This window comes from Rhinichthys klamathensis, unplaced genomic scaffold (assembly GCF_029890125.1).
Source record: "Rhinichthys klamathensis goyatoka isolate OS25496 unplaced genomic scaffold, OSU_Roscu_1.1 h1tg000264l_1, whole genome shotgun sequence".
Classification (NCBI taxonomy): domain Eukaryota; kingdom Metazoa; phylum Chordata; class Actinopteri; order Cypriniformes; family Leuciscidae; genus Rhinichthys; species Rhinichthys klamathensis.
Window position 1 is genome coordinate 1518211 of NW_026606785.1, and position 24978 is coordinate 1543188.

General features: G+C 40.8%; 1 pseudogene; it reads right to left on the reverse strand.

The window, feature by feature from the left end:
- The window catches only part of LOC130102003 (cilia- and flagella- associated protein 210-like), a 47407-nt pseudogene that overhangs the window by 16081 nt on the left and 6348 nt on the right, over positions 1-24978 (reverse strand).

Sequence of the window (24978 nt, forward strand, 5' to 3'; positions counted from 1 at the left end):
ATCATGCCTCCTCGCATAAAGCTTTCTCAAACAAAACACGTCATTAAAAATGTAAAATACTTTATTGACTTATCTGAATGAGTAGTCAGGATGATTCTCACATAGTTTTGGAGCAAATATTCTAGACTATGTGATACAATTTTCAAAAGTCTTGTGAAGAAATAATCAATATGTGTTTTGTGGTCTTATTTCAGCAACTTTCATTTTTATTTTTTTCAATAACCTCGCATAAACATTATTCTCTTAAAAATACAAACATGTACATACATGTTGCTCACTTATCATGGTAGTCCCGTCTGTGCTATATAGAGTGAATTTAAACCTTTGCCATTAACATGTTTATAAATAACTGAAAAAAGCACAAATGTCAGTGCATGTCAAAACATCCCAAGGGCCCCAAAAACACTCTGATCCCCAGAGGGTTAACATAACACTACTTTCCATTAAACTAACTAAGTAATACAATTAGTTAATTTTAACGTAACACAATATTGTAATGTATTACTTTTAAAAGTAACTTTCCCCAACACTGTTCAAAAGTAACATTCCCACAGTGTTTGAAGAATAAAAAATAAATAAAATCATTTTAAATGTTGTTGACACTTTGAACGTTTAGGGAACATTCAGAAATAACATTTATATCTTAATTGGAACGTTATCAAAAAGTCATTAGAGCATATTTGTGTTAGCTGTGTATGCACTGAAGCATAAATGCACTTTAATTTCTCCTTACTGTAGTTTCAAGCACTCAGAAATGGCCAGTTGGTCTCGTTTTCTCTGCAGTGCTTTCTGTCGCTCCTGCTGGACCGCCTGCTCTTCTCTGCAAGCCATTCGGGCCAAGATCTCTCTGTCCACGGCTCTGCTGGCGTTCTGCCTCATGCGCTTGAGCTCGATCTGAGCCTCTCTTTCCTTCAGGACCTCCGCCAGCCTCAGAGCGCTCTAGAACAACAAGAGGATCGTTTCTACTAACATTTCACCACAGAAAAACAGTTGCATTTAATATTCAACAATATCATAGATCTGCCTTAAAGGTGCTCTAAGCGATGTCACGCGTTTTTTAGGCCAAAACATTTTTTGTCACATACAGCAAACATCTCCTCACTATCCACTGGCTGCCTGTCCCCTGAACACACTGTAAAGAAACGCGATCTCTGTAGACAGCCCAGGCTCCACAAACAGCAACAAAAGCAAACTGCGGCGACCCGCTCCCCGAAACATAACAAACTGTTCCAGCCAATGACCGACAAGAAGGGTTTGGGGGCGGGGTTTGGGGGGTTAGTGTGCGGATGAGGAGGAGGGAGGGTCTAGCTAGCCTCCGTTTTGTTTGACAATAGTTCGAACGTCAACAAGAAGTGATGTCACCCAGGATCGCTTAGAGAACCTTTAAGGTGGACGATGATCCAATTTTTTATTATAATTTTCATGTTATCACTGTGAAGCTGCTTTGATACAATCTGTATTGTAAAAAGCGCTATATAAATAAAGGTGACTTGACTTGACTTGTGGTCTAATAAGGTAAGACACACACATGGAGGCCTTTGACTCTGTCAGTCTGGTGGTACTGCTGGGTTTTAGTTTTTTCAATAGCCTCCTTTCTTTTCTGGGCCTGTTATCTTGCTTCTTCCAAGTAGATACGTTTCTTCTCCTCCTCTTTCATCGCCTCTCGAATGGTTTTCGCCTCCAGTTTTTTCCGTCGTTCTCCCTGTAAGGACAAAATCAGATTAGTTTGTTGTACTTTGTTACTGTAAACATCAAGTCTCATATTATAACCCTCAGAGACCCAGGTATTCTTTTATTTATTTATTTTTAATGAAGAAAAACTAAAATATCACATCAAGATGACATTCAAATTACAATTTAACATTACCAAATTGTAACAAACTTAGTATTATAATAGGGGCACAGACGGCGGGGCGGCAGTGGCTCAGTGGTTCATGTTGGTTGTCTACAAACCGGAAGGTTGGTGGTTCAATCCTCGGTTCCACCTGACCAAGTGTCGAGGTGTCCATGAGCAAGACACCTAACCCCAGCTGCTCCCGACGAGCTGGATGGCGCCTTGCATGGCTGCCGTCGTCCGTCGGTGTATGAATGAGTGAGTGAATGGGTGAATGTGAGGCAAATTGTAAAGCGCTTTGGTGGCCATTGGGTCTGTGAAAGCGCTATATAAATGCAGTCCATTTACAGACACAAAAAGAAAATTAGACGGTGAGAAGTCTAAATAAGGCTATATAAAAACAATAAAAGTGTCTGACAGGTTCTATAGACAGACGTCTTTAATAATCATAGTAATAATAATTTATAATTTAAATAAATTATTCTTATTTCTTAATAAAGACTCATAAAAAGGCCTATTTTCTTCCTTAAAAGTGATTAGGAGTAGTGTTAACATAAACCATGTGTCAAAAAAGGTGTTTTATGACTTTGATTTATGGTTCTGCGGTTCCCCTGTCTCTGATTTATAATGGGTCGCTGACAGGCTCCGGTATGTCTAGGATGTGCGACGCCATGTGACATCCTCCTGCGGTGACATCCTGGCCGTAGGTGTAAAAGAAAGGTGTCTGGCCCTTGGCCTTCCGGGTTTATTGGCCGTCTACCTGCGCGAGATGTTATGTCGTTGTGTATTCTGTCTGCTGGGGAGGCCGCTTTTCACACTTCGCCAAAACCTGTGTGTATAAATGTGTGTTGAACGCGAGCACAGTCACTGAAGCGTACTAGTGTGTGTGTCTCGTGTCAAGCATCACCGCTGTTTATTCTCGTTCTCAAACTATTTTCCAAGCCATATTGTGTTGTTGGAATCGTGAGTGCAAGAAGATGGAATCCGGTCTTAACAGTAAGTATTTTTTATTATTTAGTAACATTGTTAAGGATGATTATTTTTGTTTACGAGCGTCGCTGTTCTGTTGCTTACTTAAGGTTTTATCTGCCCGCTTCAGATGGTGAGAGCTTGAGTCTCTTCGATCTAGTAGATGAGCTTAACTTCCTGAATCAAGCGAGTGGTACGTATAATTATGTTTAAATGTTGCATGCGTTGTGTGTGTGTGTGTGTGTTTGTGTGCGTGTGTGTGACGGATGATGTTTTGTTTTGTTTTCGACAGGAGGCGTGGCTAGACCTAGCACAGCTGTTGCTACGCATAATGCTGTTGCCTCTTCACGAGCGATCACGGAAGCACTTGTGCCAGGTATTGTTAAATCTTGTTACACCCGTGTTTAAACAGTGTTGTGGCTGTGTGAACATATCTCATCTTCTCAGGGTTTTTTTTGTTTTTACCAGGGCCGAAACGCGTGACTATCAAGGCCATAGTACATGGACCACCGCGAGACAGCGAGTCTGCTAACGTTGGAGTCATCCCCTTGGGTAAGTGCATTGTAATTTGGCTTTATCAGACAATATTATGCTGCTATGGTTTGTTGATTTTGTTTTAAAACTTTGACACATGTATTTACAGATGGTTTATCAAACGTTGTGAGCAATGTCGGTGTGTCTGAATGTGTGAATAAACCGGATAAGAAAGCGAAAAATAAGTTGAAACGTAAAGCTGCTGTGGTTTCCCATGCGGACGCAAAAGCTTCTGCTGATGGGTCATCGAGAGACGTACCACAGACATCTGCCCCAAAAAAGCCAAGACGATCAGCTGTTAAAAGTAAGTAATGAACAAAAGCTGATGGATTGTTTTCTGTTCACACTAAATCAGAAAGATAAATATTGTTTATTTGAATGTGATAGTGAGAGGTCGAATGTGTTTGTGGATGTATAATGTGCCAATACGCTAGTTTAGAACAGTTGTTATCATACATTACACCATTGGAGAACTGTGTGTAAAAAAAAAAGTGTAGACATGATGATTTTAGGCTGCTGTGCCATTCCATATTAGCATGGTCTTGTTTGATTGTTTGTTTATATATATATATGTATATATATATATATATATATATATAAAGAGAGAGAGAGAGAGAGAGAGAGAGAGAGAATTTGACAATACGTATTGTTTTTTAATGTTACATTAGTACCAGACTGATTTTTATTTTATTTTTAGTCTTAGAAAATATAGTTAATATTAATATTACTGTTATCATTATAATATTAACACATTTGTACTAACTTTTTTTTTTTTGTTTGCACCCTTTTCTACTTCTTAACAGAGGTGGTCGTAGTTCCCGATATAAATGATGTTCAGAGCTGGAGTGAGGGTCTGATACAAGCGTGGGACGGCTGTGTATTTACAAACGACCCTAAAGAACCACCGCAGTCTGTTCCAACCAGCGAACGGGTCGTGGTCGTGGAGGAATCCGACCCTGAACAGCTGCCTTCAAATCAGGAGGCTTACAAACAGGAATCACAACCCTTTATAGACAATCAGCACATAGCCAGACTGATACAGGACTCTGTCAAGACCGCATTGAATGCCTTCGAGGTACGTTTTGACAAACGCCTTAATGCCATTGAGAGACGTTTAGATGCTTATGAGTCAACACAACAACAACAGGGAATTTGGCTTAAACAATGCATAGCAGCGCAACGGTTGCATAGTGGTACTGTTCAAAAAGTAGCCAGAGAACAAGGCCTGACTACAGAATTGTTAAAGCAACTGGTGCTCATGCTTAAAAAGAAACTTGGGTAACTTGACAACATTTTATATATATATTTTGCATACTACGTTTTTTTTTTTGTTTTTTTTTTTTTTTCTTCAACATTTGTCAGTTTTTTCATTCTATCTTTTTTTTACTGTATGGACACAGGGTTTATTATCCATAGTTTTTAAAGTGTTGCTACATGTGATTTAAATAAATAAAATAAAAAAAGATCTGGTTTAAAAATGCCTAAACGTTGTCGGGAGCCAGATGGTTTTGATCAGGGTCCGGTAGCTAGGTTTAGACGAAACGATGGTAGCGTGGTGCCCCTCGAACAGTGCAGTAACACAGAAACATTGCTCTATTTAATACAGACTGTGGAGGATATGAATAGGTCTGAGTCTTCAACTGATACGTTGGTAGAATTATTAAACATCGTGAGATCAATGTCCGATGAGGATCCTGACCCAAATAATGATTTTGAACATGTTGTAAATACCCAACAAGCAGGAGAGGTGTTAGAACCTCGTCCAGAACCAAATTCTGCATTTGATCATCTTGTGTCTTTTCACCAGTCAGGCGAGGGCCCAGGTACACAGACACATCGCACACTCAACCCTGAAGCGCCCAATATGGGTCTCACAGATAGAGATATAGAATCACTTGTAACAGTAGGTGGTGATGTTAGTGGGTACACGGTACTGCCACGAGCACGGTTCAATGGTCTGGAAGTCCACAGGCTTATAAATTTGCGAGAGATATCTTCGACAGATTTAGCAGCCTACACAGTGTTTTTACATGACACACTTTCTGAAATTGTGGAGTTTTCCAAACTGTTAGGCGGAGACGGATGTTTAATCAGCATCACGTTGAGGGGATCGAGTTTGACATCAGATGTTAGTACACTTTTGACGGGTAGCAATGGTTATAGTGTAGATCTATTTATAAACGACCTTGAAAAAATAATGCAGAGCAACTCTGACGTACAGTTTGATGAGAGATTGAATTTAAGACTGTCGATAGCGAGAAGTAAACACGGCGGTGTTTATCGAAAGATCCGTGATCTTGCCCACAATGAAGTGATTACCAAAAACAGACTTAATCTGTTCTGTCCCACAAACATTTCAAACAATCTTTGTTTTGCAATCTGTCTGGCACATTTCCTAAATCCACAGAAACCACACGTAGAGCTTGAGTCTGTAGCATCTTCAATACAGAAGTCAGCTGGCTATGGTGATCAATACAAGATAGCGTTTAATGACATCAGACGGTTTGAACAGATGCTGAGCGTTAAAATAGTTGTCTTCTATCGGTCTGATACGGGTGTTTTGGAGAAGTATACAAACACAGACGATCCGCATCCTAAAACAGTATTTTTGTACCTGCATGACAATCATTATTTTATGATTAAAAATCTACGTGCATTTATTGGCACCCCATACGTGTGTGAGTTCTGCCACCGAGGATTCACCTGTAGGAGAGATCACAGATGTCGGTACATCTGCGATGTCTGTAATGACCCGGAATGTCATAAACACCCCAAAAAGCCAAAACATTGCGGCGACTGCCTGCGCTACTGTAAGTCTAACTATTGTTTCGAGATGCATAAAAAACCACCTCGGGGTATGCAATACGCGCAGTGCGACGTGACTAAATATTGCGGTAAATGTAATAGACGTTACCATGTCAGCGGTACTAAACCCAAACCCCATAAATGCCCTGCAGATCGTTGTGTGCACTGTGGTGAGAGTTTGGTCACCGATGGTATGCATCAGTGTTTTATCCAACCAGTTAAGCCGGAGATGCCGAACGATCGTTACATTTTCTACGATTTTGAGACCCGTTATGAAAATGGTAAACACGTTGCCAATTTTGTATGTGCTATCACGTTTAATGGCGAGGAATTCGTGGCTGAAGGGCCCGATTGTGTGGATCGTCTCGTTAAAAAATTCAGACAACCACGTTACCTTAATTACACATGGCTAGCCCACAATGCAGCAGGGTTTGACAATTACATAATTTTGGAATTCTTTACTAAGATGGGGATTGCTCCTAAAATCACAATGCAAGGTTGCAGGCTAATCTTAATGTATGACACAGCTTTCAAGCAACGTTTTATTGATACATATTCCTTCATACCCATGCGTCTGGCCAAGACACCCGTTGCATTTAATCTGACTAATGCAGAGAAGGGGTATTTTCCGCACCACTTTAACCGCGTTGAAAATGACAACTACATAGGCCCGTACCCTGACAAGAAATTTTACGGGTATGCAACAATGTCGAACCAAGACAGGGCTGCGTTTGATGATTGGTACAATACCACATCTGACAAAGTGTTCGATTTTAAAAAAGAACTCGCGCTTTATGGTAAAAACGATGTCGTTTTGCTGAGGGAGGCATGCATGAAGTACCGCGACGAATTCATTTTGTGTACAGGCCTTGATCCATTTAATTACACCACTTTGGCAGCAACATGTATGGCCACATATAAAACACACTACATCCCAAAAGACACAATAGCTCTGACACGTAACAATGCATACACCAACCAGAACAAAACTTATTCGACCATTTCAATTGAATGGCTCGAATTCATCCGAAAATCACGGGGCATAGAAATTCAACATGCTTTAAACACCGGTGAGGCGTCATTTGGAAAATACTATGTGGATGGTTTCTACGACGATGGCAACGTGAAAAAAGCATTCGAATTTCTCGGGTGTTTCTTTCATGGTTGTGAACGATGTTATAACCCCAACGACCTAAACCCTTTATCAAAAGTGCCTTATGGCGTTTTGAGAAGACAATGCGACGACAAGATTGAAATTTTGGAGCGTGCGTACGGTCTTCAGGTCGAGGTGATTTGGGAATGTGCGTGGATGCGCGCTAAACAGAGTGATGTTGCAGTTATGGATTTCATGTCCACTTACAAACACACTGAAAGATTGAAACCCCGTGAAGCTCTATTCGGCGGCCGAACGAACGCATTAAAACTGTATCACAAAGTTGCGGAGGGCGAGCGGATTAGGTATGTTGACTTTACATCACTATATCCCTACTGTCAGGCTCGAAAATGTTACCCAATTGGGCATCCGGAAATAATACACAAGGATTTTCAAAACCTTGAAGATTATTACGGACTCGTCAAGGCAACAGTCCTTCCGCCACGGGGGTTGCTTCACCCCGTACTGCCTTATAGGACCGGGGGTAAGTTAATGTTCCCTCTTTGCAGGGCGTGTGCTGAACAGCAGAACCAGACACACCCGTGTGTGCATACTGATGAGGAAAGATCAATTCACGGGTGCTGGGTTAGCATTGAACTGTTAAAAGCCGTTGAGAAGGGTTATGTAGTGACAAAAATCGATGAGGTCTGGCATTTTCCCCAACGCTCTGAAACATTGTTTTGTGATTATGTTAAAACATTTTTACAGTTCAAACAGGAAAGTTCAGGTTTTCCAAAAGACGTTGTGACCGACGCTGACAAAGAATCGTATGTTAGAGATTACTTTGAGAAAGAAGGGATTAAGCTGAATCTGGACAAGATTGAGTTTAATGCTGCACGTAGATCCATCATGAAGCTACTGCTTAACTCTTTGTGGGGGAGGTTCAGTATGCGCGAGGAGTTACCGACAACCGAAATACTAACAGACCCCGAACAGTTTGCCCGATACATTTTTGGCACTGAGTATGACCTCAAGCATTTCTCATTTGTGTCAGACACTGTTGCAATCGTTCAGTGGGCTTACGCAAATGGGAAAGGGACCCAGACTCGTGACATTAACGTCTTTCTCGGGGCTTTTACAACGGCTCACGCGCGGTTAGAACTTTATGATCTTATGGACAGGTTGGGTGATAGACTGCTTTATTGCGACACAGATAGTGTTGTGTACACGTCTAAAGAGGGTGAATATGAGCCCCCACTGGGGCCATATCTTGGTGACCTTACTGATGAAGTTGGGGATGGAGACCATATTGTGGAATTTTCGGCAAGTGGTCCGAAAAGTTACGGGTACCGAACTGCTAAGGGTAAGGTCTGTATGAAGGCCAAAGGCATCACACTGAATGCTGTAAACTCCGAGACCATTAGGTTAGACACATTAATTGGGCTTGTCGATCAATATGTGAGGGGGCGGGGTGACAGTAATCACATTCTCGCGTACACCGACAGTATAGTGAGGAACAAAAAGCAGTTCACATTGCACAACAAGTCAGTTGTGAAAAAATTTAAAGTCGTATACAACAAGCGTGTACTGCTACCCGACCTAACTACGCTACCATATGGCTACTGACAACGTTTTTGGGCACCGGGGTGTGGTAGACCCGGATGGTTTTGATTTTAGATTACAACATCCTTTTTCATGTGTGTTAAGCGGTCCTTCTAGCTCAGGAAAAACATTTTTTGTAAAAAAGTTGTTGGAAAATGCTAAAAGTGTAATTTCTAAAAAAATTGAAAACATTGTGTACATTTATGACTGCTGGCAACCTATGTATGATGAATTGTTGAAACTGTATGATATTAAATTTATTGAAGGTATACCGCAGACTCTGAATGATGATCGCTTGTTTCCCACCAACAAGACCAATTTTGTGATATTGGATGATGTTATGAAAGATGCTAGCAGCAATTCAGAAGTTGAACGTTTGTTTACCAACTATGTGCACCATAGAAGCTTGAGTGCAATATATATCGTACAAAACTTATTTTTTCAAGGTAAATCCAGTAGGACTATCAGTTTGAACACTAATTATTTGGTATTGTTTAAAAACCCTAGAGACAATACCCAAATTAATGTCTTAGCGCGGCAGATGTACCCCAGGAACACAAAATACTTTATGGAGTGTTATGAAAATGCTACCAGCACCCCTTTCGGGTATCTATTGATTGACTTTAAAGCGAAAACACCAGAACAGTACCGTCTCAGAACAGATATTCTGTCACAGCATCCAGTTGTGTACATTCAGAAAAGAAAACATTGACAGAGAGATTTGAAAATGTCTGCAAGACTTTTAAGAAACCTACCTCTTTTAAAATTGTTATTAAAAGCCACGCCTAAACAAAGACGCGTTATTTTAGAGGCGGCTGCAGACGAACTCATTGTGACATTGTGTGAAGTAGCTCTTAACGTAGTCCACGGTAATATTCCGCTAACACCACAGCAATATCAGAAACTGAAGAGAAGAAGAAGTGAGATCAAAATTGTTGCAGATAAAAAGGTTGGAGTTAGACGTAAAAGACGGTTAATCAACCAACAAGGAGGATTTCTACTACCTTTGCTAAGTGCGGCAATCCCGTTTATAACCAGTTTGGTTACATCTAAATAAGTTTGGTGATGGAGTATGCCGAGAAGATGTTTTTAGTACCGCAACACCAGTTGGATAAGCTGAAATCCTCTAACACCCGTGAGTCTATACAACAGGTTGTGGAGAATGACCTGGACATGACTATAAGAAATATTTTGCACAGGTCTGATCTGGATCACCATGAAAAAGCTAAGATGTACACAGGTGTTTTGCAGCGGTTTTTAACACTCACTAGACAAGGGGATAGAGAATCCAGTACATTAACATTAAGGCTACCACAGCCTAGTAATGTTGAAAAAGAAGACCCACCCGCACCAGGCCATGTGCGTGCCCATGACGATTTAGGTGATTTTGCAGATGAGATTTTAAAGAATATTCCACAGAGGAGTGTGAAAAATGTTCGTTACATTTTAGATAAAATGTCTAAAACTAAAGATGTTACTTCATGGACTGAGTCGGGAGAGTTTGTGTTTAAAGGCAGAACAATCCCTGGTTCACACATGCTTGACTTAGTTAAAAGCGTCACGGCTCCACAAAAGATTGTTGACGAGCGGAGACCTGGCGGGTGGCGTGAATTTCTGGAGGCTTTTGCTAGTTTAAATTTGCCATACTCTGTGGTACCAAACCACAATGTCAGACATGCAATTAACTCTTTCAAAACCAAATCGACCACGTCTATAACAGGATCATCTAAGAGGAGTAAGAAACAGAAAGACCCGAGTCGGTGGTTAAGTTTTTAAACTAACAGTTTGTATGTATTGTGTTCTCAATTTCTCTCTTTTTTTTTTGAGAACTTATGATGTGATGTATGTGTAATAAAAGTGGGGATAAAGAAACAAAATTCCGTTCTTTAGTTGTTTTTATTAAAATATTAAGCATGAGACATGAACATTTCACCCATTTGTACACACTGAACACATTTGAAAACATTTTCACTACATGGTGCTTGTTTTAGTTTTCTCACAAATGCTGACACCTTTTTGTCATTTTTAATAAAATCGTTGGTATACAATTTCATCACATAATCATAATCAAATCCCTTTGCCATGTGGTAGAGAAAGAACACACAATGTTGTCCACATGTATCTGATGAAAAATCTTGGACTTGCACAGTTGAATGTAGTACTTGACTAGAGTTGAGCTTTAAAAAGTTTTTGATAATCGGCGGAAAACCATGATAATCTGGTTTATTACCGAAGCTGTCGAAAAAACATCCTACACCATCCTCATTTATGTAGATAGCCAACCAGTGTTCCCCTGGGAGTCCTGAAGGATGTGTATTGATCAAAACCATTGCTGGTAGTTTTCTTAAAGGGGTTTTTGGTAGGTAGTCACATGGTAGAACTCCGAGAAAATAAGTATCGCATGAAACCTTATCCATGACGGCCGTAAGCTGTATAGTATTCATTTGAATGTATTAGTAGTAATCAACCAGGACCTGTCGGCGATTTGACACTTCAATCAAACTATCAAACAATGCATAAACAATTAAGTTAATCGTACGTGGTAGCGGCTGTCTAAAACGGGCTTCTAGTCTAATATTGCCACTTTTGATAAGCGATACGTGCTGACTACACTCCTGATCCGGTGTGAAATTGAACGCATAGAGTGTATAGCCGTGCAGAAAATCCTCTCTATCGATACATAGAGGTTGGTTTTTAAGATGCCTTCCAGAAGCCAGCGCTAGCTGGTAAAACTCCCGCACTGCAGAACCATTTTCATATTCAGGCTGCAGGGGTTTCGCTGGGTACTGTTGCCCATCCAGATAAATGGCCAGAAATTCTAAATCATAGTTTTTAAACGCAAATGGGTTTTTATCATAGGCACCCACAAATGCATCATTATCAACCATAGCTAGAACCAGAGATTTTGGCAGAGTTCCTAAGAACAAGTTTTCTTGATTGCAGACACGTGAGCCTGCAGGTATTGAGAAGTTTTTCAGACACACTCTGTCGATGGGGTATTTGGCTGTGGTTGAGAGTAGAGCTTGTGCATGCCCCAGTCTCACAGCTGGCGACACAGACACTTTTTTCACAAATAGCGACGCAGACAGGATGTTTAGTTTATAGGCTGTAGCGTTGCTCCTCATCAGGCAGAATTCATCCTTACCTCTAGTCATTCTAATTTTAAGATCTAATCCATTAAGTAATAGTTTTTCCTGAAAGAAGATGTCACTGTGAACAGGCGCTAGTAGTTCGACCACATTACTAGCGTTGGTGAAGGCTGCTCTCTTTGTCAGCCCGCGATTTCCCGCAGCAGGGTCAGCCACATCCATATGGCCCGCAGTGTCCAGGTAAAAGAGCCCTGCTGAGAAAAGCGTTTCAAGGGCGTCTTTACCATAATTGGTAAGACATTCTATCATACAGCGGTATGGGTATGTGCTAGAACTCTGTGATATAAGCCGATCTCCAAGCGACACATCCACTTGTGAAAAAATCGTAGATCCAGGGTAGTTCACAAGACCTACGGGATCGCCGTCTGCAATATGCGTCCCATCAGCATTAGTGATTTTGAGGCGCAAAAAAAGTAATGTGCTGTTTAGATCTATGTAATCCTCCCCATTCCCCGCAATAAAAAATTCCAGCGGAGATGTGTCGGATATCGCTGATAGTGGTGGAACTTCTATATAAGTGTTTTTTTCAATTGCTGTTTGAGTTAGTGGTACAGTAAACAGATCCAGTTCAGTCTTTAAACACTCTTCTGACATGTTGTGTAGTAACGCCATGATTTAAAATATTGTTTTAACAGAGCTCCTTGATCTTTTTGAAGCAGTACGCTTAGCTGTCTCCTTGCGCTTGCGTTTTACAACTGATGTTTTCTTGGGAGGTTGTTTTGTTTTCTTCTGCTTCTGGCCACTCCTCCGCACCCCTGGCGGCCTAGATGCTCTTTTGCGAGCCATTACCATTAGTCCGGATCCGTCTTGAGCATCATAGTTGTTGTTAAAAGATCTTGATAACGTATTACTAACAACGTCACTTAGTATGTTTTTTGCAGCTGATTTAAGATGCGGCTTGGCTATGCTAAATCCTCGTTTTAGTAGGGGTATAGCCATTCTAAAGAGCCCCCGAAAAATCCCCCCCAAACCGGCCCCATACATGACTCCACCTCCTGCATACCCGGGGAGCCCGCTGCCTGCCTGATTCTGGTAATAGGCAACGTAACGCATAGGGTCAACATTGTGATTGTTGAAATATGCCATTTTAAACAAAGTGTTTTACAGGCCTGAAGTGAAGTTTGATGCACACTTTCCCGTAAGAAAATGGGACGTGCTGGTTCTGATCGTCCTTCACTTCTATAACAATATCTGTGATGACTGATTTGTTGATAGACGCGTAGTGAGGTTTGTCGTATCGAACACTGACTGTGCTATTGTTGTCCCCTGTTATTTGTACACACTCCAGGAGCGGTACAAAAGCATCACCCACGGACTGGTAACGGATAATGTCCGTGTAGATATAAAGAGTATAGAAACCACCGTGTATGTCCGACTGATGCATTGCATATGTTACAATATCCTTTTCATAATTAGTTTTTTCAGGGTTTGTTTTTTGCAGAATAGAATCTCCTATAGGGACGCCTGGTTTCAATCCTAAAATAATGGCTAGTTTTCCATGGAAGGTCATTGAAATGTTAGGTTTTGCTTTCAGAAATACTTTGTTTTTTACGCGGTCATAACCGAATTCCCCCTGAGGCGCTACTAAATCATTTATTACACTAACTAGAGATGGGACATTGTCGTAATACCCTGTTTTTATTGGTATGCGTAGTTTCGATAAGCTGGTCTTCTTCACATCTACACCATGGCGTAAGCTGTTAGTGTACTTTTCACCATCGGTCGTGGTGGGTCCAATGTTTATCTCGAAAACGGCGTCATTGCTGTTAAAGGTGTACCAGCTTCTAGGATATTCAATTTGAACAAGCCCCACCTCCCATTCTCCTTTTATATTTATAGTGGTAGCCAGTCTTGTTCTATAATTAGAGATTTTATTATTAGGGTATACAGACTGCGAAGCGTTGCAGGGTAGTGTGACATAAAATCCACCCTCAGCCATGTCTGGTTTTTATACAACTGTATGCATCCTGTGTGTGTGGTTTGTATTTATGGCTTCTGTACATCAACTAATTCTTTCTGGTCGATCCATGACGCAAACTTCGCTGGCCATCCGAGCCACTGCACCAGCACTAATGTTTTGCGACCCTTCGTCTTCTTATCTAAAATTTTTTCAACTTTAAATGTCTTGTTTTTACTGACAAATATTTTTTGCAATTCTTCCGCATAAAAAACGCCGTCGATAACATCCCCGCCGTAATCACTCAATCTGTAAACAGGGGGTTCTCGTGGGATACACGCTGATATAGTAAAATACTCTTGTGTGTAGTTTTCCTCATACCCCTTTGCAAACGGTCCTCTGACTTTAGAAATTCGAACCACGTCACCAATCTTGTATTTAAATACGGGGTTAACACTATGAGATCTGGTATCACCATATAGGTTATGCAGCACCACAGACTCGTTTTCTTTCCCCACATCAATCGGCCTCATCTTGATGCTTCTGTGATGGCTCGCATTATATCCTTGTGTAATGTCTTGAAGTATGTCGATGTAACGTTTGGAGTTTGTAGCAGTTAAATATCTCCACATTCTACCTTTTAAGGTTCTATTAAACCGCTCGACAACGCATGCCTTTAATTCTGTGGCTGTTGCGAAATGGGCTATATTGTACTTTTTTGTTACGTTTTGAAAATGTTTGTTAAAAAACTCCTTTCCTTTATCTGTCTGTAATTTCTGTGGTACGCGTCCCTCTTTCAGTATGGATTCAAAAGCTTTAGAGACCTCTACACCACTCTTGTTTTTTAAAGCCCTTGTCCATGCATATTTACTAAAGAGGTCGATGCATGTCAGCAAAAAATGGTTGTTGTCATTTACCGGGGCATATGCAGACATATCGACTAGATCGGCTTGGAACTCCATGTCGATACCGTAGACAAAAACCCGATTCCTTTTGTATTTTAGTGGGGCCGTTCTGTGTAGTGTATATGCATCCTCGCCAGCGAGCCAGTCTGAAACCTCTTTATCGGTTAAACGAACACCCGTTTCTTTTAAAACAGCTTCTTTTAAGCGTTTTTTCCCCCCTAAAGAACCAGGGTTAGAAGGTGTGTAATAAGTCTTTTTCATTTCTTCTGACATGTTTCCACTTCACGCTCCACAAAAAGAATAACACAGATGGTTTAAGTAATTTGGGTTTTTATTTCTTAAACAGTAAAAGGAAACAAAGGTATCATACAGCGTCAATGTAGTGTAAAAATTTTATACACATCACAATGTTTTTTTCAAGAATGTAATCAACCAGGGCTTCAATAATTTCACAAACATCAGCCTGATTGTTTCTTGTCAATATGTCTACACATAGATCAGTCACATATGTACACAAGCACAATATATCAGCTATTCTAATACAGCTGCCGCATTCAGTCATCAGGTCTAAAATCTTTCTGATAGTCACACAAATTGGTTCACCAGCATTAACGCATAAACGCATCAAATCTGTCCATTCATTTGACACAGTTCTTACAACAGACATTTGTTTCATGAGGTTTGTAAAACGATTGGTATCTACAGCACATCTGTTTACAGTAACAGATACATTGGCACATTCATTAATAATCTTATACAACAAGCCGGTCATCTCACATCTAATACGTTGTTTAAGTAGACACTTTGCCAGACCTGTTGCAAAACACGTATTCCCCATGTCGGTGTTACAGTCACTCAACTTGGACAATACCTTTCCAGCTGTCCACAGCGTCATAGACAATTTGTTCGCTGCCGACGTCCACAACTTTCTCTCTGACTTCACGAAGCTTTTCCACAATGAAAACTTCGTCACGCAGTTCATGTAAAATAGCCTCCACTGAACCTTGAATCCTCTGGGGGTGAACCCTTAAACCACAACGGCTCAATGCTTGAGCAACGATGTGCTTAAGGTCCGGTTTCACCAGATTACGTGTCAGTTCCTCAAAGTAGGCGTCAAAGAAATAGGGACCCGGTTCAAACAGGCAGGAATGTCTAATCTGACTGGGGTGATCCACTTCACAACCCAAACAGATTTCTTTCAGCTTTTTGTTGATGACGTGTTCCAGAAGGACCACAACAGTCGCTTTTATGATTTTGAATCCGTCCGAGCGGATGCAACTGTCTGTGTTGTCGATTCCAGCAAGGGCCGCAGCTCCAGCTATTGCACCAGTGTTGCCGTATGGTGTTGTAAGGAAGGTCATGTTGTGATATCCAAGATCCATGCAAAATTTATCCAACCAACTGTTGTCGCAAGTTTGTGGGTGGGGCTCCAGCGGCGTAGCATTGTCATCAGGCATCGCTGGGGGAGCCTCAGGGTTGTTGGTGTAGCAGTAGACTGTTGTAGATTCTTGAGACATGGTGAATGAATGTAGCAATTGTACCGCTCTGCAGGCGTTTTTAATGGCTGTAATACGTGGGTGGGGTTAAGAGGCGGTCTTCAGCGTTGGTAACGCCCTGCTCAGGGTGAAACAATTTAATCTTTACAGAACTGTAACGGTCATACATGTCGCACCATCTAAACATCTTGTCAATGCATGTAAATACGTTGTCAAGCGTACGAACATCTTTCCACTGAAACAAAAATTTCATGTCGTAGCACAAGTGATGCTCAGATTCACGAACAGGCCACGCACGTTCGCAGAGCTTTGTCTTGTCGTTGCAGCAGAAAATATAAACACAATCGTCTGGTAACTTTTTACTATGGTCCCCGACCACACGAAATCTTGTGTCAGGAATTGAGCCATCCCACTCGGCTACGTACAACGGATCATCACCACAGTCGTTCAAATCTCTCCAAACGTAGTTGAAAAACAGAAACCAGTCCTTCTTGTGGAAAATCACACATGGGGTCTGTGATGTATAATCGTCTTCAACATCTGTTGTGTAGAGTTTCACAGTACGCATCACCTTGTCAAACACATACCTCACCACACGACCACCAGACATTGAGAAATCCTGTTTCACAAGAGCACTGTCTTCATGAAGAAATCTTGTCAAGCTAACATTTAGCTTTTTCCTTGGAGCAAAAGTTAGATCTTCTCTCATTTCAACAGGTCCTCTTGTCGGCGAAATACACATAACCTTTCTAGGGGTTTTAGGAGTTCTCGGAGTAGCCATTGTATCAGGAAAGTCGTAGAATGTCTTCTGTGTTCAACAGTGTAACCCCTAACCTTATTTAAAACTGCAACAAAAGACGTAGGTAGTGACGTAGTTGTGAAAAAGGCACACCTCATACCATAAAAAACTACAATGGCAAGTTGCGAGGTGTGAGTTCATTAACCCAGTCGTAAAAACCAGTCAAAAATTTAACATCTGTTTGATCTGTTTGTTTGTTTTTTAAAAGTCCCCGGACATCGGCACGGATGATGTCACGTGGCGTCGCACATCCTAGACATACCGGAGCCTGTCAGCGACCCATTATAAATCAGAGACAGGGGAACCGCAGAACCATAAATCAAAGTCATAAAACACCTTTTTTGACACATGGTTTATGTTAACACTACTATTAGGTCATTAAAAAAGTATGATGTTTACGCATATATAGTTTTAGGCTAAATTTGGGGGTTTTCAAGCAAGTATTATTGCTCAGTCAGTGAGACTAATGCTTTCTGTACACCTAAAGACTTTGAAAAGATTTAGAAAAGACTTTATAAGATTATCAGCTCACATCTAAATATTTTGGGTTCAGTGTTTTTAGTCTCAGACTAAAGATTTTACATACACTGAATCTTGTAGTGACACTATTTACAAGACTACAACAAGATTATTTTAGCTTTTTTTTCCCACCAAATTCCTCCCATCATGCTCAGCAGTGATTTAACAAAAATGGAGGAGAAGCAGCTACAGTTAGCTATCATTAAATAATAATAATAATAAATTATCATTATTAAATTATATAAAGGCAACCATACAGTCATGTGAAAAAATAGGACACCATGAAAGCCTGTCTATTTTTCAACATACGGACATGTAATAACAATTTTAACAATACTGAAGGACCCAGTGATTTCTATAAACTATTTAAAAATAAGAAAGCCCTTTTTAAGACTCTCTGTGAACTGTAATTTTAAAAGAATGCAATTTTTGAGGAGGAATAAATTAGGACACCCCCCATATATTTCCCCCACACTGCTTATGAGTGTGGAAAAGGATTTAAAAAGATATCAAAGGACTTTGACATCAGCCACTCCACCATTTTACCTCACTGAATTAATTTCAACAAAGGGGGGTATCACTAGTTATTAGGGGTCCTAATTTTTTCCTCCATTAAAATAGGCTTTTTTATGCATATTTTTTGTTTGATGAGTAAAAATATGTTAATTTATATTGTTTAATTACAATAAATCACTTTCTTTTCCAGGAATGAAAAAAAATCAAATTTGACATTATGTGAACATTTCTTAACTCTTTCCCCGCCAAACACGGCATTTTCCGGGTATCAGTGTTTTAGGTGGTATACGGTAAGGAAGACCCACGCGCATGTTTTGAAAGAGTACACAACTCAAAGATCAAAGCAACAGACTGCGATCGTCTCTAACGTGAAGAAGTGGAGTAGTGAGAATGTAGCTCAAAATATCAGACAGACAAATGCAGAGGTATACGGCTGATCAAGTGCTGGAGGTGTTGATGGACTCGGAGTCCGATCACTCTTTATTTGATCATTCTGAATCTGATCGGGACGAAGTAGTCAGTGAGAGAGATGCACATGTTGTCACAGAAAGTTCTAGCCATGGACGTGCCGCAGATAGATCGTTCACCCGTCGATCTGGACGAAGACAAAGTTCACCTGTGTGTCGAAGATTGGACAGTGACAATTCAGACTGTGACATTACAGACTGTGATACTTCGGACAGTGAGTGGACGCATTCAAGGTCAAGATCTAATTCGTCGTTCCAAGGTGCCAGAACGCATAGAGGTAAAATGGACTGCATTTTATACAGCGCTTTCACAGACCCTATGGCCACCAAAGCGCTCTACAATTTGCCTCACATTCACCCATTCACTCACTCATTCATACACCGACGGGCGACGGCAGCCATGCAAGGCGCCATCCAGCTCGTCGGGAGCAGCTGGGGTTAGGTGTCTTGCTCATGGACACCTCGACACTTGGTCAGGTGGAACCGAGGATTGAACCACCAACCTTCCGGTTTGTAGACAACCCACATGAACCACTGAGCCACTGCCGCCCCTGGTAAGACAAGATAAGAAAATATCTGAGAAAGTGTTATATCTTTATGGGATATATATATATATATATATATATAACACTATAATATTTGTGTGTGAGTGTGCATGCATTTATGTGTGGCTGTGTCTGTAAATATGAGCGTGTAATGGCCCAATTGTTTCTCTCTTTGTGCACATTTAACACATTGTAATATATGTTTTTATATATATATGTGTGTGTATCTAGGTCTGTTTATTGAAAGTAATTCCAATTATTTATATCATTATTCACAGGTAGAACACAGCGAGGCAGAGGCAGAACGCATAGAGGTAAGAAAACAAAATATCTGAGAAAGTGTTATATCTTTATGGGATAAAATAATTTAGCTAATTGCTAATTGCTAATTTAGCTAATTGCCTCAGTTTCTCAGTTTCAAACAGTGCCTCAGTTTCTTCCAGCTGAGGCAATTAGCTAAAGTAAAACCAATTTTATCTCGACATGATTTTGAAATATTAATCCATGCTTTTATCACCACTCGTTTAGATTATTGTAATGCACTTTATAGTGGTCTTGGCAAATCACTTATTGCACGATTACAGCTAGTTCAAAATGCAGCTGCTCGCCTTTTAACTGGAACTCGAAAGTTTGGCTATATCTCACCGATCCTCCGAAGCCTCCACTGGCTCCCTGTGCACTTTCGTATTGATTTTAAAATTCTTTTATTTGTTTTTAAATGTCTGCATGGCCTGGCCCCTCAGTACCTGTCTGATCTGCTCGTGCCTTACACCCCCATTCGTTTGCTCCGGTCAACTGATCAGGCATTGCTGGTCGTCCCCAAGACAAAACGTAAACTTAGAGGTGACCGTGCGTTTGCTGTGGCAGCTCCGAGACTATGGAATGAGCTGCCTTTGGACGTCAGATTGGCTGAGTCTCTTTTTGTTTTTAAATCCCGTCTTAAAACTTATTTATTTTCTTTGGCTTTTAATACAGTTTGAGGGTTGACTTTCAGTTTTGTATTACTGTTTACTGTTATTGTTTTATTATTTCTTTGTTGTGCCTTTGTTGCATGTTATTGTTTATAGATTGTGTTCAGCACTTTGGTCAACAGTGTTGTTTTTAAGGTGCTTTATAAATAAAGATTGGATTTGATTGGAAAAAATATATATATATATATAAACACTATAGTATTTGTGTGTGAGTGTGCATGCATTTATGTGTGCCTGTGTCTGTAAATATGAGCGTATAATGGCCAAATTGTATCTCTCTTTGTGCACATTTACCACATTGTAATATGTATTTATATATGTGTGTGTGTATCTAGGTCTGTTTATTGAAAGTAATTCCAATTATTCATATAATTATTTACAGGTAGAACACAGCGAGGCAGAGGCCGGATGCGTCAAGTACATCAACACGGTGCTGCTGGTGACCAAACAAGGGCCACTGTGAACCATCCTGATCCAGCTGAAGATGATGAGCCTGATGATCCTGAGTGGCATGAAATTAACTGGCAGCCAAAAAACATTCCCTTCACTGAGAATCCTGGGCCTATCGGTGATGCTGCTGCTCTTGAGTCAGAACAACCTGTAGACTTTACTGAGTTGTTCATTTCTAATGTACTGATTCAGAACATTGTTGATCAGACCAACCTGTATGCAGATCAGTGTATTCAGGCTATGGATGACACTTCACAACATGCTAGATATCATGCATGGAAGCCTGTCACAGTTTCAGAAATGAAAACTTTCATGGGGCTCCTTTTTCTCACTGGTATCATTCATAAGCCTGAACTTGATATGTATTGGTGTACAGATGACATGTTAGCTACCCCCTACTTCAACAAGGTCATGCCTCGCAACAGGTTTGAAATCATATGGAGATTTCTTCACTTCAATGATAATACAACAAGGCCAGACAATTGTACTGACAGACTGTACAAAATCCGCCCTGTCTTGGATCACCTTGTGTCCAAATTCCGCGAAATGTATCAGCCCAAGTCAAACATTTGCATTGATGAGGGGATGTTTCTGTGGCGTGGGCGCCTAGCTTTCAGGGTGTACAATCCCCATAAACCCATCAAATATGGAGTAAAATCCTACATCTTGTGCGATTCTGATACAGGGTACTGTTTTAACATGAAGCCCTATTGTGGGGAAAGCGCTGCCCTGGGAGACACGGTTGTCTCTCTTCTTGATCGCCTAGTAGGTCACGGCTACAGATTGTTTATGGACAACTTATACAACTCTGTACGACTGTGTAAGCGCCTACTTGATATGAAAACCCATGTACGTGGTACAATTAGGAAAAACAGAGGTGAACAGACCAAAACATTGTGTACTACCCTTTTATCAGGAAGTCACACAAGTGGACGAAGAAATTTGTCATGTATCTGTTTCAGATCAGTTTGTTCAACGCTTTTGTCATTTACAAAGCGAAAAACCCACAGGGTAATTGTAACACTCTTCTCTCATTCATCCAGAGTGTTATAAAATCATGGACCAGCCAACAGTATGCTGGTGGTGGGGAGGAAAGTGTTGAGCCCCCAACTGTAAACACTCCAAGAGCACCATACAACACTGACCCAACCAACCGGCTGAATGTCAGTTTTGCTGTTCATGAACTTGTTCCAATCCTGCCCACTCCCAAAAAGCAACACCCAACCAGAGGATGCAGAGTTTGTGTACGTAAGGGGTTGCGGAAGGAGACCTCGTTCTACTGCAAAAGTTGTGGTGTCCCCTTACATCCTGGGAAATGTTACTCCGTGTACCACTCAAAAGCAAATTACACTGCCTAAATTTGATATATTTTACATGTATTTATAAATTTAATTTATTTTGAAAGGTTTTATATATGAAGGAAACGACATCTGAATGTATTCTGCTTGAAAATGCACTTGTTTGATAAAAATGCCTTTTTCTCAGCTTTTTGTCAAAAATGTTGTGTTTTTGACAAAACCCATGGGCGTAGTAAGCAAAAAAAAAGTGGGTGGGTCCTCCCCCAGAAAAAATGTACTAATGCCATTTCATGTATTCTGATGCCTTTTAATTAAACAAGTAAACTAAACTCGCCTCCACGTCGTGCATTAAATGCACAGCTATCCGTGGATTATCCCGCTGCTGATACCATGGTCATTTGCCAGCATTGACAACTTAAAGCTGTTATTGATGTTTGCAGCGCAATATTTGACTGGACGGGTACAACGGGCGGTTATTTTCGTGAGTTGCGGCTCGTTGAGAAATATAATGTAGCGATTCAGCGGAAATGGAGTTTAATTCATTAGGGCATTCCTCAAGTGTAATGGATTTCACTGACAGCGCTCTAGAAAGCGAAAAGACATATGCGCTGAATGTAAAAGTGAGTGGGTCCAATATCATTGGTCTTAAAAAGTGGGTGGGTCTTGTCCCACCCATATACAATGTTTCCGACGCCCATGACAAAACCTACCTCTGTTCAAGTGGCAATAAAAAAAGAACAAATGAAGATAAAATAAAATCGTTTTTTTTTGTTTAAAAGCAGAGGCTCAGATCTTTATTTTGATATATAGCATCTTCATATATTTGTCACGAGTCTATGATGGAGGACTCAAATGCAGAAATGTGTTAACAGGTTTTATTGAAAGACAGTAGACAAGACGAGAGATGGTGGTGGGTGAGGAGGTGAATAGTCCAAACAGTAGGCAGGGATGAGGCACAAAGACAGGCAGGCTGAGAGAGCGCTGAATCCAACCCAGGATGATAGTAGGAGGGAGGGTTAGTGATGTGACATTTGAACCGAGGCATCGGAGCTTGTGTCGAGAAAAAATGGGCGTGCCAGATGAAGCCGCGATTCGAGGCTTGTGTTGTTAACGTGAAAATCACGTGACTGATGACAAACGAGGCCTCGGTTTGTGTGGATACGTCATCGGTTCGGTCTGAGTGTCGCTTCCGGATAAAGGGGTTCGAAACTCGCGCCACCTTGTGGGTGTTGTCAGGAGTAGTAGAAGCTAGAAGCAGTTGTAGTGTCAGAGAGTCAGAGATCTCTCATTGTCGTTATTGTGTCATATACGTGTTAGGGCTGTATATTATTACATTATATCAGGTTAGAATAGTTATTATTAATAATAATTGTTATTATTAATTATAGAAGCTATATTATAGTCTTGTTATATTAATTAGATAAGATTATTTGGATTGCTTTGTATTTTTGGTAGCTTAGATTTTTGGATCTGGACTGCTTTTTCATTTGGATTGCCCTTTTGGATTTGTTTGCTTTTTATGACATCTTCCTTTATCCTGGTAATGGAGCCAGCAAGAAAGAGGAGATCCTCCCCTGTCTGGGCTCAACAGAAGCATCAGTATCTTCATTTATACCCGCTGGCACTGACATTTTATGTTCCCCTGCATCCTCTGTTCCTTGTGAAAGGATATTTTTCCAAGGCTGGAGAGGTTTTGTCCAAGAAGAGGAATTGTCTAAACCCCAACACACTTCAAAAAAATTCATTTTCTCAATAAAAATCTATTGCAATCCTTCCTTCATCCACCCCAAACTGTGGTGTTTACAGCAGTTTACTTTATTACACTCCCTCGAGTCCCTCCACCATAAGCACTGCACTCAACACAGTCCCTTTTGTTGTTCATACTGTCACTATCCAATTTTCTTTTTTTGAATAAATGAATTAACTGTGTGTGTGACAGTTGTCTCTGTACAAGTAAATGCAGACAGAGAAAGATACACGTTTTATTTCATACCCAGGCAATGGACAAATGTCTGCACAGATCTCTTTATTATTGCAAATGAAAGGTTACAGAGAAATTAACAGTGAGAAGAAGATAAATAAATAAAACAGAGCGGGAGGGGGGCGGGTCATTGGTTCAGAATGAATTAATTTGCCTGCTATTTCTTTGCACAGTAGCTAGGTGTCACTAGTGAGCAATGCTGAATGAAGCTTCGAGTAATGAACCTTTGGGTGAAGCAATGGGCTGCGAGGTCTCAGTGGTTCAGGAAGCCTCATTTTGCCATCACTAGGGAGGGTAGACACAGAAGGCCAGCAAGAGACTGTCTTGCTGCTTGGCTGATGGTATAAGCGGCCAGGGAAGCTCAGCTTGGAGGACAAACTAGGGAAGACAAAAGACACAGAAAGCACAAGAAACGACGAGACTAGACGAGGAGATTTAAGTTAGCTCTGACTCGAAATTACTAGACTGTCAAACAAACAATGTAGCACAACGTCTATACAGAAGAACAACATCTAACGAACTGGCAACACATGAGGGCAAGAGAACACATATAAAGGGTGTAGTGATAATCAGATAGGTAATCGAGCCAGCTCTGGTATGGGGAGTGAATTAACTAGATTCTAATTTAGTTAAGTTCCCCTTAACTTCCATTCGTGAAACAAAGGGGATAGTGTTTTGAATTGATTAAATCATTGACTCTGACTCGCACATGCAGCATCTTTCTCTAATGAATGAACAACGGAATGCTTTGCTTACGAGTTGAGTCAGCTCTGGACATGTGACTCGAGATGAGATCACGAGTCCGGCCGAAGACCATGCGACCCCTTAGGGTCTCCTTGGTTTGACCACCTCACAACAGAGCATTGTGCAATGAGTAAGTCAATTCACAATGCTGCCTGAGTGCTGACAGACAATTGCCCATTCCACACACACACACACACCACGGATGGACAGATGCACGCCACACATACAGATGCACGAACACAGACGTCTTTGTGCATAACTTAGGATAAGAATGTCCTATAAATGTATATAACACAGAGATTGTATCCAACCTTCCTGTACGCATGCATATCTTATTAGCTTTGCTTTATAATAGAAGTGTGGTTTGCTAGTGTATAGCTCTGAAGTCTAAGAGTTCATCAAAA